We start from the raw sequence: 14,026 nt of genomic DNA on the forward strand, positions 1-14,026 counted from the left end.
ACACATCCTACATTGTCCTCTCATTGCCTTTCAGCACCATTCCCCATTCTGGTATTGACAACATACACATCCACCTGCACATCGTACCCTGTGTCTCACGATGTTATGCTATGTGGCTCATGGACAGGACACACAGTGAGGCCAGCATACCATAGTACCTACTACATGTCGGGTACTTTGGCATACCACAGTCCTCAGTACTAGGGCCCTTCATGTTATGTATATGCTTCCCTGTGGAACAGGCTGGCACAGGGCACTTTCCCTGCCTGGCTTTAGAACCCCTACATACCAAGCACCATGATTGCTCCACCAGCTGATACTGACTCCAACCATACGGATGTCGCTGTGACAGATACATAATATGACTATCATGGCAGCAAGCTGCATGACACAAGGTGCATGCATATCACCTTTGCATTACACCATTCACCAACTGACTATCACATGGATGGTGGTCCCCTACATACATATCACATTGTACATGTTTGCAGTACACACATATGTCACACCCACTCCTGTGGTTACCGTATTGCCACTGTGGCATGGATATCCTCCTACATGGCCACACCTATCTTTACTGGGTGTGTAACTGGTACATAGGCACCCATTGTACCTCTGAACACATGACATCTACACACATTCAAGGGTACACCACCCCATTTAGGGTGTACCTTACACAACAGCTACAGCTTTACATGCCACAGCATTAACACACCATGACGTTTACTGAGCTCCGACAGTGTTGATTTGCGGATGCACTACGGACACCACATCTGTACACATTTGCATACTACATACTCAGGGGTGACCTCTGCTGATCAGACAGGACCCATGTCCACAACATTATTGATGGATATACTCCTCATACGCAACATAAGCAGAGGCCACTGTGAGCAACATGCTCATGGATATGTGCACACACGCCACAATGAGTGGGATGTGCTTCTGGGTTACATTCCCAGACCGGACACTCACCATGCTGTGGAACATAAGTCCTCAGTACATCACGCAGGGACACTCAGTAGCACTGTTCATGTGATACCTCCCTTGGTGGTTGGGAGACACATGTAGGCCTGGGATCACTGCAGTGGCTGTACTGTGCAGTGGTGCAGGTGATGCCTGGCTCTGCTCTTCACAGGGCACTACCCTGGAGAGGTGCCACTAGTGTGAACACTGTAGTTGTGCTTACACATGGACTTGACAGACTGCATAGTACCCCACTATGCACCTGTGCAGCTATTACTTGTCCTTTGTGCATGGTTACTTGGTAGCCCTTCCATTTAGATTAGCTATCATGCTATTACTATGTCCCATACCTACAGGCCATATGTATCCTGTTATTGTACATACCGATAGACGGTACCTGTGGTATGCATGTTATGCCTGTTATGCTGTGTTGAATATCTGTCATATCTACCTATAATACTATACATTACACATATTTCACATAGTATCCCATGATGCAAAGCATACTTGCTCAGCGGGACCACCTTACATATGTCACTAACATTATTTTCCCATACACATGCGTGCTGTGACAGTAGATCAACATATACTATCCCCTGCTATGGCACGTCCTTGTTGGACATACCCTACCACTGATGGCAGGTTGTATGGCATTGTTCTGTGTAATGGCCTCATGTAGCATCCCTTCTGGTGTCTGTGCTATGTACCTTGTGTCCCACTGCTGGACGCACAGATTCTACAAGCGTTAGTATGCTCAGCAAGACATCACTACATAAATACCTTTCCCCACTTTATGCATTGCGGACACGTTTAATTAATGCAAACCAGGCTATACATACAGTAAAACTACTTAATACAGATCATGCTATACATAACCTTACATATCGGGTGTTCTACATACCTTGTCATCGTTACGGCGTTTCAATTCTATCTCTCTCACAGTGTTTCCAATGTTTTTCGGTATGAGCATACGGTTTGAATGTCTGGCGAGTCATCCTTATATACGTCGAAACCTGAAACATGTGGATTCTTCCCGCCAATTGGTATTCCTGAGTATATCAGCTGTGCAGCTACTCCATTCGCCAATTACACAGCGACAGTGGGGTATAATTAGATTCTCCACTTGGGCGTTGCCTATTTGCCCTACCTTCGGGTAGACGGTCTGTATTGTGTTTTGTTATGTGTAACTGCAACTGCTATGCATGGAGACAAGTATAGTTTGGATTCATGTCCCCCATGGATTGTGTGTGACAGGTAGAGTATTTGGTTCAACATGTGGGTGTACCTGTCATCCCGACGTCTGATAACGGAGTATTGCAATCAATACCTGTAACATGGCTGTTTGTTCCATTATACTACGCCTGCAATTTTGCATGTCACCTTTAATTGTGTCTCCCACACGGTATGTTGAGGGTTCTGCAGATGTAATTGACTGACTGGATGTATGTGCTGCTATTACAGTTTGTATTGCTTTAGTTTCTAGTGTGGGGGATGTCGGTGGTTGTACGTAACATATACGGTTTGTGGGCCTTGTATTCCTACATAATCCGTATATATGTGTGTGGGCTCTGTCCCTGATTAGAGAGCTAACAGTTAGTAGACTTATGTTATGGGATTGTACGTTGGGCCATTGTTAATTGGTTTCTATATCGTCTGCAGGTGAGCTTGCTACTTGTATACCTCCGTAATTGCAGCGATATATCAGGGGATATGTGTAGGTGACAGCTATCCCTTGTATTTCTGCCCCAGATATTTGCAGTCATTGTGGTTGTGTTGTTAAAAGAGCCTGTTTGCCATGGGTTGCCACCTTATCATATGGTCATTGTTGGACACTTGCGGGACACAAAGCGGTGTTTACAGGCCAACACGTGGCCATGGTCAGTACACAGGTAGCACATACTTTTATCCTCACTACATACCTATTGTTTTGTGAATTTGGATACCTATCATATTGCATGTGACATTTAAGTTTCTTACATACAGGCATGACTATTAAATACGACTGTTACATTATATATGGGACATATTTATGTCCTACCATCTCGGACATTTGCCCTTTGTACTGTTTTATGTCAGGACACACCTGCCCAGGGTGGGGATGTCCCTCCTACTGTGGTACAGGTAGTTACCGTATGCCTACATCTAGCTATACCCACACCTACCATACTGGTCTGCCTCTGACTTGGCACCAACATACACATGTTGCAGACACACACACACATTACAGTCACACAGAAACGCACACGGCACCCTCGACACACACTTACACAGACCACGGCACTCACAGACTCAGTTGAACACAGTACCTACGTGGACCGCGACACCGTCAGCGGTGACTAACCGTCCTTTCATATCATCATACTATTACTTGCGGATGTACTGTTCCGGTACTGTGTTCTATCGGTCTTTCAGCCTCGTGGTTATGCATGTCGGTATGTTACACATTCCTTGGTTGGCGGTATCCTATTTATTTGTACCTCCATGATGTTATGACTGTCGTTGGTCTATCTATCATATTTGCAGATATCGGTGAATCCATCTATATCACCATATATCCCTCTAGTGCCCTTTCTATCTGTATCATATATATGCATATGTGTACATATATATATATATATATCTATATATATTTCTATATATATCTATCTATATATATATATATATATATATATATATATATATATATATATATATATATATATATATATATCTGGTGGGGAACGTGACAGGCACACAGCACCACCATATGCTGTAGGACTCATGTACTGTTCAGGTGTTGGCATTCCGTGTTGCACTGGCTGTTGTGTTTACAATGTTTGAGGGCTGCCTATGTAGGAGTCACACATTGGGCCACCTATACATTACAATCTACAGGTGGTCATGTTTGTGTGCCATCCATTTTTCTGTGTGTGCAGGTGGAGAGGTGTCAGTCCGTAGGGGCCTACACGGTCAGAGTATGTGCTATACGTTCCCTCTTTGCCAAGGCGTAGGCATATTGTGCATGCCTCCGTCTGCCTACTGGGGCTGGCACAGTGTGTTCATGGTCTGTATCCCTCTGTGCCTGTACTGGCCTTGGCAATTGCGGTGGGCTATGAGTGCCTTCACCATTTTGTCCCTGCTGCAGCTGCTTCCGCAGGATCATATTATGTAGCATGGCACATACTATGACGATGTGGGCACACATGCCTGGAGAGTACTGCAAGGCTCCACCAGATGTATCCAAGCACTGGAACCGTGATTTCAGCATCCCGAACACACGCTCTATGATGATTCTGGTTTGTGCGTGTGCCTCATTATGGCATTCTTGCATGGGTGTGTGTGCATTTCTGATGGGTGTCATCATCCACGGCTGCAGTGCATAGCCAGCATCCCCCACAAGATGGCCATGTGGGATGTCCCCCCTGACAAATACCTGATACAGCTGTGAGGCATGCCAGATATGGGAGTCATGGTAGCTTCCAGGGCTGCCAGCACACACATCCATGATAATGCCCTGGGCATTGCACACGACCTGGTAGTTGATGGAGTGGAATCCCTTGCGGTTTATGTAGCGCATACCCTGCTCACCGGGTGGTGACTTGATTTGTATGTGCGTGCAGTCTATTGCACCCAGTACCTCCGGGTATTGTGCCACACGGTGGAAGTGATGCATATTGCTGGCCAACTCCTCCTGAGTTCTGGGGAAGTATATCTGCTCATTAGCATGTGGTAACATGGCATCCAGGAACTGGTGTAGTACCCTGGATGCTGATGCCTGTGAGATACCCATTATATCTCCAGTTGGCCTTTGAAAGGTACCTGTGGCCAGTATTCGCAGGCTTACACATACCTTTGTGTCCACTGGTATGGGTTCCCCTCTGTTGTTTCTGGTTCTCAGGCATGGCCGGCACAGCTCCACTATTTGCTGTAAGATGTACCTGTCCACCCTGTAATGCTCTACTATCTCCAGGTCATGTAGCCCCTGGTAAGTTACCCTTGGTCTGAACACTCTCCTTCTCCTCCGAGGCCTGCGGTGGTTGTCGGCATCATCCTCAACAACACCGTCAGTCTCTGACACATGCTGATGAATCACAGCTATGGCAGCTCCCAACATGTACATTTTAAAAGTTCCCCGTGTGTTTACACCTATGGTGCGGTGTTTGGGAATACACAGGTGTGTGTTGGGTGCTTACACACTTTATACTATTGTGCTGTGAACACCGATGATGTCATAGGGTGTGTATGTACGTTCGTAGCTACAGGTTATGTTATGTGTTTTACTGCTGGGACTACTATTGTGGTGCCTTTGGTGTTGAATTACATTTGCCTGCCGTGGATTACCTCTTGACCTTCCCTTTACATTTCTGCGCGTTGCACCTACCATTTTCTGGTGTGCATCCTGCAGCCTACTTTCATTTGTGCTTTCCTGGACCTGGCGTATCTTGCGTTATGTGTGCTACTGCCGGTCTGCTGTCGGTTTGCTTCGCTCTGCTGTGTCAGGTCTCCTATCTTTGCAATCCAATACCTCCCCTCCTTTCTTTGCATTCACATGCCTCCCCTATCCTGTTTTGCAGGTTTCTTTAAGCGGACTTGTCAGCTGCCGTCGATTGGCCTTCGTGGGTTGATTGGTGTTGATTGCTCATTAGTACTCCAATTACCCTACTTCCGCATTTCCTTCTTTTCTTCCCCTGTCCTTCCTGTTTATGCTATTGTTTGCGGCACGTGCATCTGATTACTGGGTTTCGGGCACGTTTCCATCCTCGTACACATGCGCTTTTGGCCACCATGTGTGCTCTCAGCTAAACGATTCCTCCCCACCCCTGTCCTGCAGCTTTGCTTAGCAACGGACAGGCCAGATTTGCAATGCTCCAATGTGCTTAGTGCTACGGTGGCACACCCCTCTGCTGATGTCATGTATCTCCTCTGAGCCACTCCTCGGTGTTATACCGCTGCGCCGTATGGTACAACCTTCATCCGGCGGGACATTTGCGATTCAGTATTATCTGCCTCATTTGCATGGCATTGACTGCTAATTCATAGTTACCATGCCGAACACTATCGCAAGCCCTTAGCAACCCTTGAACCTTGGTTGTGGTGTTCCATGCCTACCATTGTGTATTATGCTGTAAACCTGATTTCTATTACGTTGCGATTTTATGACATTTTTATATTATTTCTTTATGTTACAGCTTCCGCACACATGCCCTGCAGTTCTGCTGTGCGTTACTGTGGACATGACATTAAATGTTGTTATATGCACGTTGTGCATCTTTTCTTATGCCATTGGCTGTGTATTTCGCCATTGGCATATGTTCACATTGTGATACCTGGGTCTGGCCCTCTTCCATAGCTCCGATGTTATGTTTGGGAAAATCTAAACCGTGTTTTTTGGTTTACATTTCCGTGGGCTTACGCTACGCCTGCACCACTTCATGAATCACTATATGCCTTCATTTGCATGGTGCAACACTGCACATGGGGTGATTTGCATACCTACGCCGGGGGCTGTGCAGATGTGGCGTACGCCGGTAGTGCACGTGGAATTGGGTCGTACCTGAATCGCTCGGCGGCCATATTTGGCGTTATAACACCTACGCTATGCGTGCGCCTGGCGCAAGCTTCATGAATCCCGGGGATGGTCTATATTAGATTCGCAAAAGCCGACAATGTTGAATCTGACATTGTCAACACGAGAATAGCAAATGCAGAGAATCTCAAATGCGTAAAAGGAAATCTCCATAAGGGGAGATTTCCATTTACTGCAATGTAATGCGGTCTCGGAGTTGGTATATTTAAGTAGGGGGGGATGTGGGGATGCAGCCCCCCATATGGGTGGTGCAGGGGGGCTTGCCCCCCTGCTTAAACCCATTAGGGTACTTTTTTCTTTTTTGGGGGGGTCTTTTTATAAGGTCGACATTTGAAGACATCGAGCATATGGTGTCAACCATATGGTGTTCGATGTTTTCAACCATCAATCTTATAATATAGACCCATATATATATATATATATATATATATATATATATATATATATATATATATATATATAGATATATAGATATATATATATTTACACACATATACACACACACACACACACACACACACACATATATATATTTGCATATATGTCTATATATATATATATATATATATATATATATATATATGCACACATACATATACACACACACACACACACACACACACACACACACACACACACACACACACACACACACACACACACACACACACACACACACATATATATATATATATATATATATATATATATATATATGAGAGCACTAGGTTTGGTTGATTAAACAGATGCTTGCCAGATCACACAATTCTCGGGGAGTGGCAATATGTACTTTCCCTAATACTGTGAGATGTTAGAGTTAGTATATATAATTAGCAGTAGGGGGATTGCTTGCCTCCCCGCCTACAAAAAATTATGTTTGTTTTTTGTTGTTTCACTGATTTTAAATTTAATCTTACATGCGCTGGGTCAGTGCCTGGTACCTACATACAATGCTGTCGACATAAGCATTTGTGATGTTTTCTGGTCAAGGTTAAGGAAGGACATCAACATTTGGGTTTGTTGACAATTTTCAGTAGATCAATATAGATAGATATTCACACACATACATATTATATGCTTCTTTCTTCATTTAGCATTTAACAACTATTCTTTTTTTCAGTCTCCTGACTTCGTATATTGTAATGTTACATCTGAAAGGGGTTGAAGCCTGTAATAAATAAATTAATCAATTAATTAATTAAAAAAATTGACTGAATCACATATTCAAGTTCTCTTGGTGAGTATTGATGTATCTGCTTTTTTTCAGATTATGGTGTTTTTTTTCTTCCCTTTTCACAACTATGTCTTTGTTGTCGCTTCTCAAATGGATATTGAGAGATGGATCATAAAAACTTTACAATTTACTCAACATGGAGAAGATCACTAACTGTTTACACCTAAATATTTGTCACTGGTAGTGGTCCCTCTTGCTAGGCATTCTAGTATCCCATTTTCTATTAATGGGATTAAACATCTGCATGAATGATCCATGTTTCCCAAAGGCTAGGACTGGAGTTTGATCAGTCCGGTCTTTGTAAGATCTGAATTCCTTAAACGCCATTTCATTTTAAGCAGGCACACCCTTGAAGGGAGAACTCAGACATTGCTGATAAATATAAAAAGCATTTGTTTGTCTTCCTTTTCCCTACAGCAAAGACCTCTTCTCCTGCCTAATTAATTTAAAGGTGACCAGTTTCTATTTGAACACGAATGCTTTTTGTTGACCAGTCATACAATTGAAGTGAGCACACTTATCAGTCTTTCTCCACAGGCATTCTTATGGACTGTCCACTAGAAACTAAGGGTCTGAACATAACTTCATTACAGGTCTTTTATCATCCTTTATTGTGTATGTGTTTGAATAACTTTGGAACAGTTCATCCAAGTAGTGCAAATATTAGCATATCAGAATCCCACCTTAGGTCAAGAAATGGGTAAAAGTTCAGGCCAAATGCATGACTGACCTCTAAGACTTCAATCTGTCAAAAAGACCTGTTAGAAATGTGTATACTAGTGAAATTAATGGGAGTCACAGCTCCCCAGAGAGGCAACTGCTCCACACAAACACACTCTAGGCTGAGCATGCCACCCACCCTGTATCATGTCTTTTAAAGTTCCTTCCCACAAACTGCTGCAGGGATTAATGAACTGTTTCCCAGCAACTTGATTGCTTCTTTTTTTGTGATCATTGTTTTTACATCCTACTGCAGAGGGCAACACATCATTTTCAGTCATTTTATCACATTTCTAACTCATTCAAATTCAAGTGGATAGTGGAGGCACAGCCTGTGAAAACTTTTGTATTGCTATCTGGATGCACTTTTCTAGTGAATGATATGGCTACTCTGGGTAGCACAATATGACAGCATGATAAAAAACAGACGCATCATGCTAAAGGCGCAACAGAAAGCTGCCCGTATTGTGACTGAGTAAATACCTCAGTATTTTCGCTATGCAGAAGACAGGAATATTCACATTGTACTAACCTGTATCCAGTCACTGTCCTTTTAAGGATGGCACCTGAATACATACATTGCACATAATTTAGGGTCTCTTAAACAACTGTGAAATTTTTGTGCCATATTACTTGCATATATCTTAAATATAATAACAGTTACTTATAACATGCCTATCTGTATGAGTCGAATATTCCAAGATTTTGTACCACACATGAGCCATATGGGGTTACATACAAAGTCAAGGGCTGTGCAAGTCTGAAAACTTTGTGAATTATACTCTTACAATGTGAGGATTAATGATATATATATATATATATATATATATATATATATATATATATTTATATATATATATATATATATATATATATATATATATATATAATTTTTTTTCTTTTTTTTAACATAATTGGATACTGCAAAGCATAAATTCAAATATACTATGCCTAGCATTACTTTGCATTGTTGGCCTATATGGTTTGAAAGAAGGTATTTGGTCTCAGACAGTAATGTTGGTATGTGACACATGCCATTTTTGTAAGGTTGGCCTGTGTAATGTAAATAAAGGCAATTTTTTTACAAACTGGAGGTTGGTAAGTGCTTCATTCTACCCTTGGCATGACTGGTCTTTGAGGTCTGGGAAAAGACATTTAACTCTTAATCACAAGCCAACCTTTTAAGTTTGGTCTGTGCAGCTTGAGTTAAGGCATTCTCAAGAAATAAGACCGGTGCACACCATCTCTACTTGACTTCTGACTTTAAAACAGGCCCATACACTCTCTTGTCCATAATTTTCTGTTTACACCATCAATCAGGTAGATTTTCTTCTCCCAACACAGCTTACAGAAATCAGTGAAATGAGAAAGACGGAATATAAACTGCACTCCATAAGGTGGAAAGAAGAATGAAATCCACACCTCTGGATTTCACATCCCTGACAAAAATACTACACTGTTCCTTTTGCCTTTGCCCTAACACATTGCGCAGCATTATTCAACTATAGATTATTACACTATGCATATCCTTTTTTTGCCTTTCTCAAATCTAGGGTCCCCATTAATTGAACTGCGTAAACTCACAAGCTTTTGCATTGAACCTCAGCTTTCATTTGTTTATTCCTGACCTCAAGCTACACTAAAGTTCTTCACCTACATCTAGAACACAGTACAGACTGACAGGAAAGATGGCATGTCAAGTGTTTACTCTACATCTGCAATAGCCTTCATTATGGCTATAAGAAGACACTTCCGTTTACCTGATTCACCAACAACTGCAAATGCACATAGTTATAGAAAAGTTTTAATAGGAGCGGTTTAAGGATATGATGAAACTTTTCGGAAACAGGACCATTTAAATACAGCTTTCTTAATATTTATAAATGAATGTTTAGAAATTGCAGAGATATTTAGAACAATTAAACCAAAAAAAACAAATGGCCATAAGGTTAATTTTCTATCATGAAATTGCAAAAAAAAATGCCTTGCAGTTCCAAAACAAATATCCAGCAGCAATCTGAGAAATGAGATATTATTAAAAATGTTGTCTCCAAGAGAGAGTAAGCACCTCTGTATCCCTCTCTACAATGACATTTGCTTATTCTCCACAAACAAATTTACACTGTGCTGAAAAAAGCTTTTCAATTATAGCCTTTCAGTCTCTCAATTCCCCTTTAAAGTAAGTACAATTATAATCTAAATTCAGATAGAAATGTAAAAATGTCTTCAAAAACAAAGCCAGATTCTTTTTTTTCCAACTGTGGGCTCACATGATTTACTGAGGAACTAATAAGCAATCTCCCAAAAACTAAGTCCTTCTACAACTGAAAACAGCAATGGCTATCTTCAGCAACCTGTAAAGCATACTCCCAGAAGCAACACCAAACTCCGCACATAAGCCTACACTTAATGGACCCCTGAAAACAAAGCCCATATGCCAAGAAAATCATTTACCCAGGACTCCTGTCATAGAGCACTCAACTGTATGACACACAGATGCCCCACTCACCAGACCGGACATGGAGAAGGTTACGGTCATTTGCTTATCTGGCGACAGGATCCATCAATGTACATGTGCACTCAACTTATGATTCTACCATTGCCCATGTGGGCATAAATTACCTGAGACATACCTCCCTGGAATATATGAAGAGAGACTTTATGGACCTCTCTGTATGTGTATCTTAGACTGGTATGTGCCTTGCATTGAGCAGCATTCTACTTTTGCAAAAGATAATGACTCAGTATGAACAAAAAAATATTTTTTTAACATCTGGCTTAGTTTCTGGTGTCAGTCTAGGTGGGTTTAATATCTGTCAGCCTTGGACATGGTTAACAGAACTTTTTGCTTTGACAAAGATGACCTACACCTGTCCTGCCTGGGCTTCCAGACTTTCTCTAAAATTTTATCCAACCCCTTAGAATCTTTTTAGGCAATACCAAAGTGACGAACCTATGAACATAGCAAATAAAAACAAAAGAACCTAAAGATGCTACTCAATCATAGGAGCCTTAACAAGAAACTCCACACCCTATAAGGTCTCCACACTCTGGAGAACAGACACCTCTGTACCGTTACTGAAACATGACTTAAAGACACAGAAAGTACTACAGCAGTGCTGGTTAAATAGGTTGATACCCTGGAGTTCTTCCACATGCAAATCATCCTAGATAGTGTCCCTTACTATGCCTTAGCAAGCTATAGGTCACCATCTATGTCTCAAGAATGCTACATCTCTTATCTAAACTTACTAGAGGCACTCTCCTTCCAACCAAACACTCTATTCATGGGAGAATTTTACTACTATAGACTAGACAACATACACTGCTTACAGCTTGCAGGCACATGGTTTCCTGGACTTTATTAACACAAAAGCCCGTGATCAGTTACAGCACACTTCACCCAAAGGTTCTATATTGGACCTTGTTCTCACCAATATGGAATTGCACTGGTGATGTTGGATCACAAAGCTGTCTCATACAAAATAAAAATTAACTTGGAAAACTCAGCAAAACCTGTTACAGTTAGAAGCAATTCTAAAGCAAACTACAACCTATTAAGCAACTGCCAAAATTCAGTTCCCTGCTCAACTCAAGAGTGCAAAACAGCCTATGCAGAATTATTCATAGAAACACTGTACAAACATGTAAATAGCTGCATAGAGGCTGCTGTACCTACCAGAAGTAAGCCTAAATCAAACTCCAAGAACAAACCACACTGGTAGAATCCTAATCTTAACAGGGTATGTAACAAAAGGAAAAAGGTAATTTCCAAAGTCGGAAAGAGCAACTTTCATAATGACAAGAGCTCACTAATTAAATAAGAAACTACGAGGACTAATTAAATCCAAGAAGTCCAATTAGGAGGTCAATATAAAAGAAAACCACAAAGCCTTCTACAGCTATGTCCAAAACATTAAAGGTAACATGCAAGAGTGTGCACCTTCACTGAGCAGAGTGACACAGCAACTCTGTTAGCCAACAGGTTCAGCTCAAACCTTATTCCCCACCCTCTGCTGGAGGAAGCCATAATGGTTGACATGTTTACCTCACATGTAAGAGGCACAGGGCTTGATACTCACTAAGGGAAATTGGCTAGATTTAAAATGGTCCACAGGGGCAGCTAGCCTAGTACTCATCTATGAACCTAAAAGAGAAATGGTTGGCAATGCTAACAAAACCAATGGTGAACTATTAATGGGAGGGTTGGCATGATGGTTAAGGTCTTAACCTCACATGTACAAGATACAGGGTTTGATTCTGATGCTGGCTGTTAGCTAGGCTTGTAATGATCTGCAGAGAAATAGCCTAGTATTTATGTATGAACCTATTTACCCCTTGTGAAACCCCTACCAGCATAACCCCCCCCCCAACAATCAGCATGGAGCAGGTTGTAGTGGCACTCTCTAAGGCTGAAAGCACAGCCTCACTGAGGCCTGATAGTATCTCTGGTTGCTTCCTAAATAGCCTGAAACATGATTTATCAAGACTACTTGAGTCACTTTTCAACAACAGCCTCAAAACAGGCTTCATACCAAGTGAATGGATGATGGCAACAATTATCCCTCTTCACAAGCGTGGTCCATCAACCGACCCCAAAAACTGCACACCCATTTGTCTGACTAGTGTAAAATGCAAAGCCATGGAACAAATTATCATGGAAATGATCAACAAAGACTGTGACAACCTACAGTCACTGGACACATCTCAATCTGGTTTTGTCAAAGGAAGATCATGCCTACTTAACCTGGTAGATTTCTCTGAAAAGGTAACCAAGGCAATGGATGAAGGGAAAATGGTGCATAATGCCTACCTAGACCTGGCTAAGGTTTTCAATACAATATTTTGGCCAAATGCACTGAACTTGGTATAAATCCCTACACAGCTCACTGGATTGACAGCTGGCTCACAGATAGGACCCAATGATTCAGGATTGGTGAGACCACCTCCAGCAAGAGACAGGTCACCAGCAGAGTACTACAGGGCTCTGTGTTGGGCCCACTCTTGTTTGGCATCTACTTCTCAAAGGTCAAAGCTAATGTCAAGGGCCTCTGACTCACCAATTTCACAGACAACTGCAAATTGGGAGCTATCATAAATTCCCCCTTGACACTAATATCCTGCAAGAGGGTTTGACATAGACAAATAACTGGTACCAAAGCATTGGATTACAACTCAGTGCACTCAGTGCAAAGAACAACATTATAGTGCATTTTGGGGAAAAAGTCTACCCAGGCAAATTACTTCATTGATAACATGCCAATAAGAGTTGACCCAGTACTCAGAGATTTGGAAAGATATGTAGGTAGTAATCTAGCCTTTGACCAATACATTGCCAAGATAGTAAGAAAACCATTCTATGTCTCCCAACTTATAAGTAAGGGTATGGCATCCAGGTCCAAGGAAGGTATAGTAGCACACTACTCATTCCTTATCAGACCCATCATTCAGTAAAATGCCCCCTTCAGCATGTAATAGGCATAAGCAAAGATCTCCCACACAAGTTCCTCGCCAAGAGAATCCACAGTATTAACACACTA

This window comes from Protopterus annectens, chromosome 7.part0, assembly GCF_019279795.1.
Source record: "Protopterus annectens isolate FY-2018-M chromosome 7.part0, PAN1.0, whole genome shotgun sequence".
Classification (NCBI taxonomy): Eukaryota; Metazoa; Chordata; order Ceratodontiformes; family Protopteridae; genus Protopterus; species Protopterus annectens.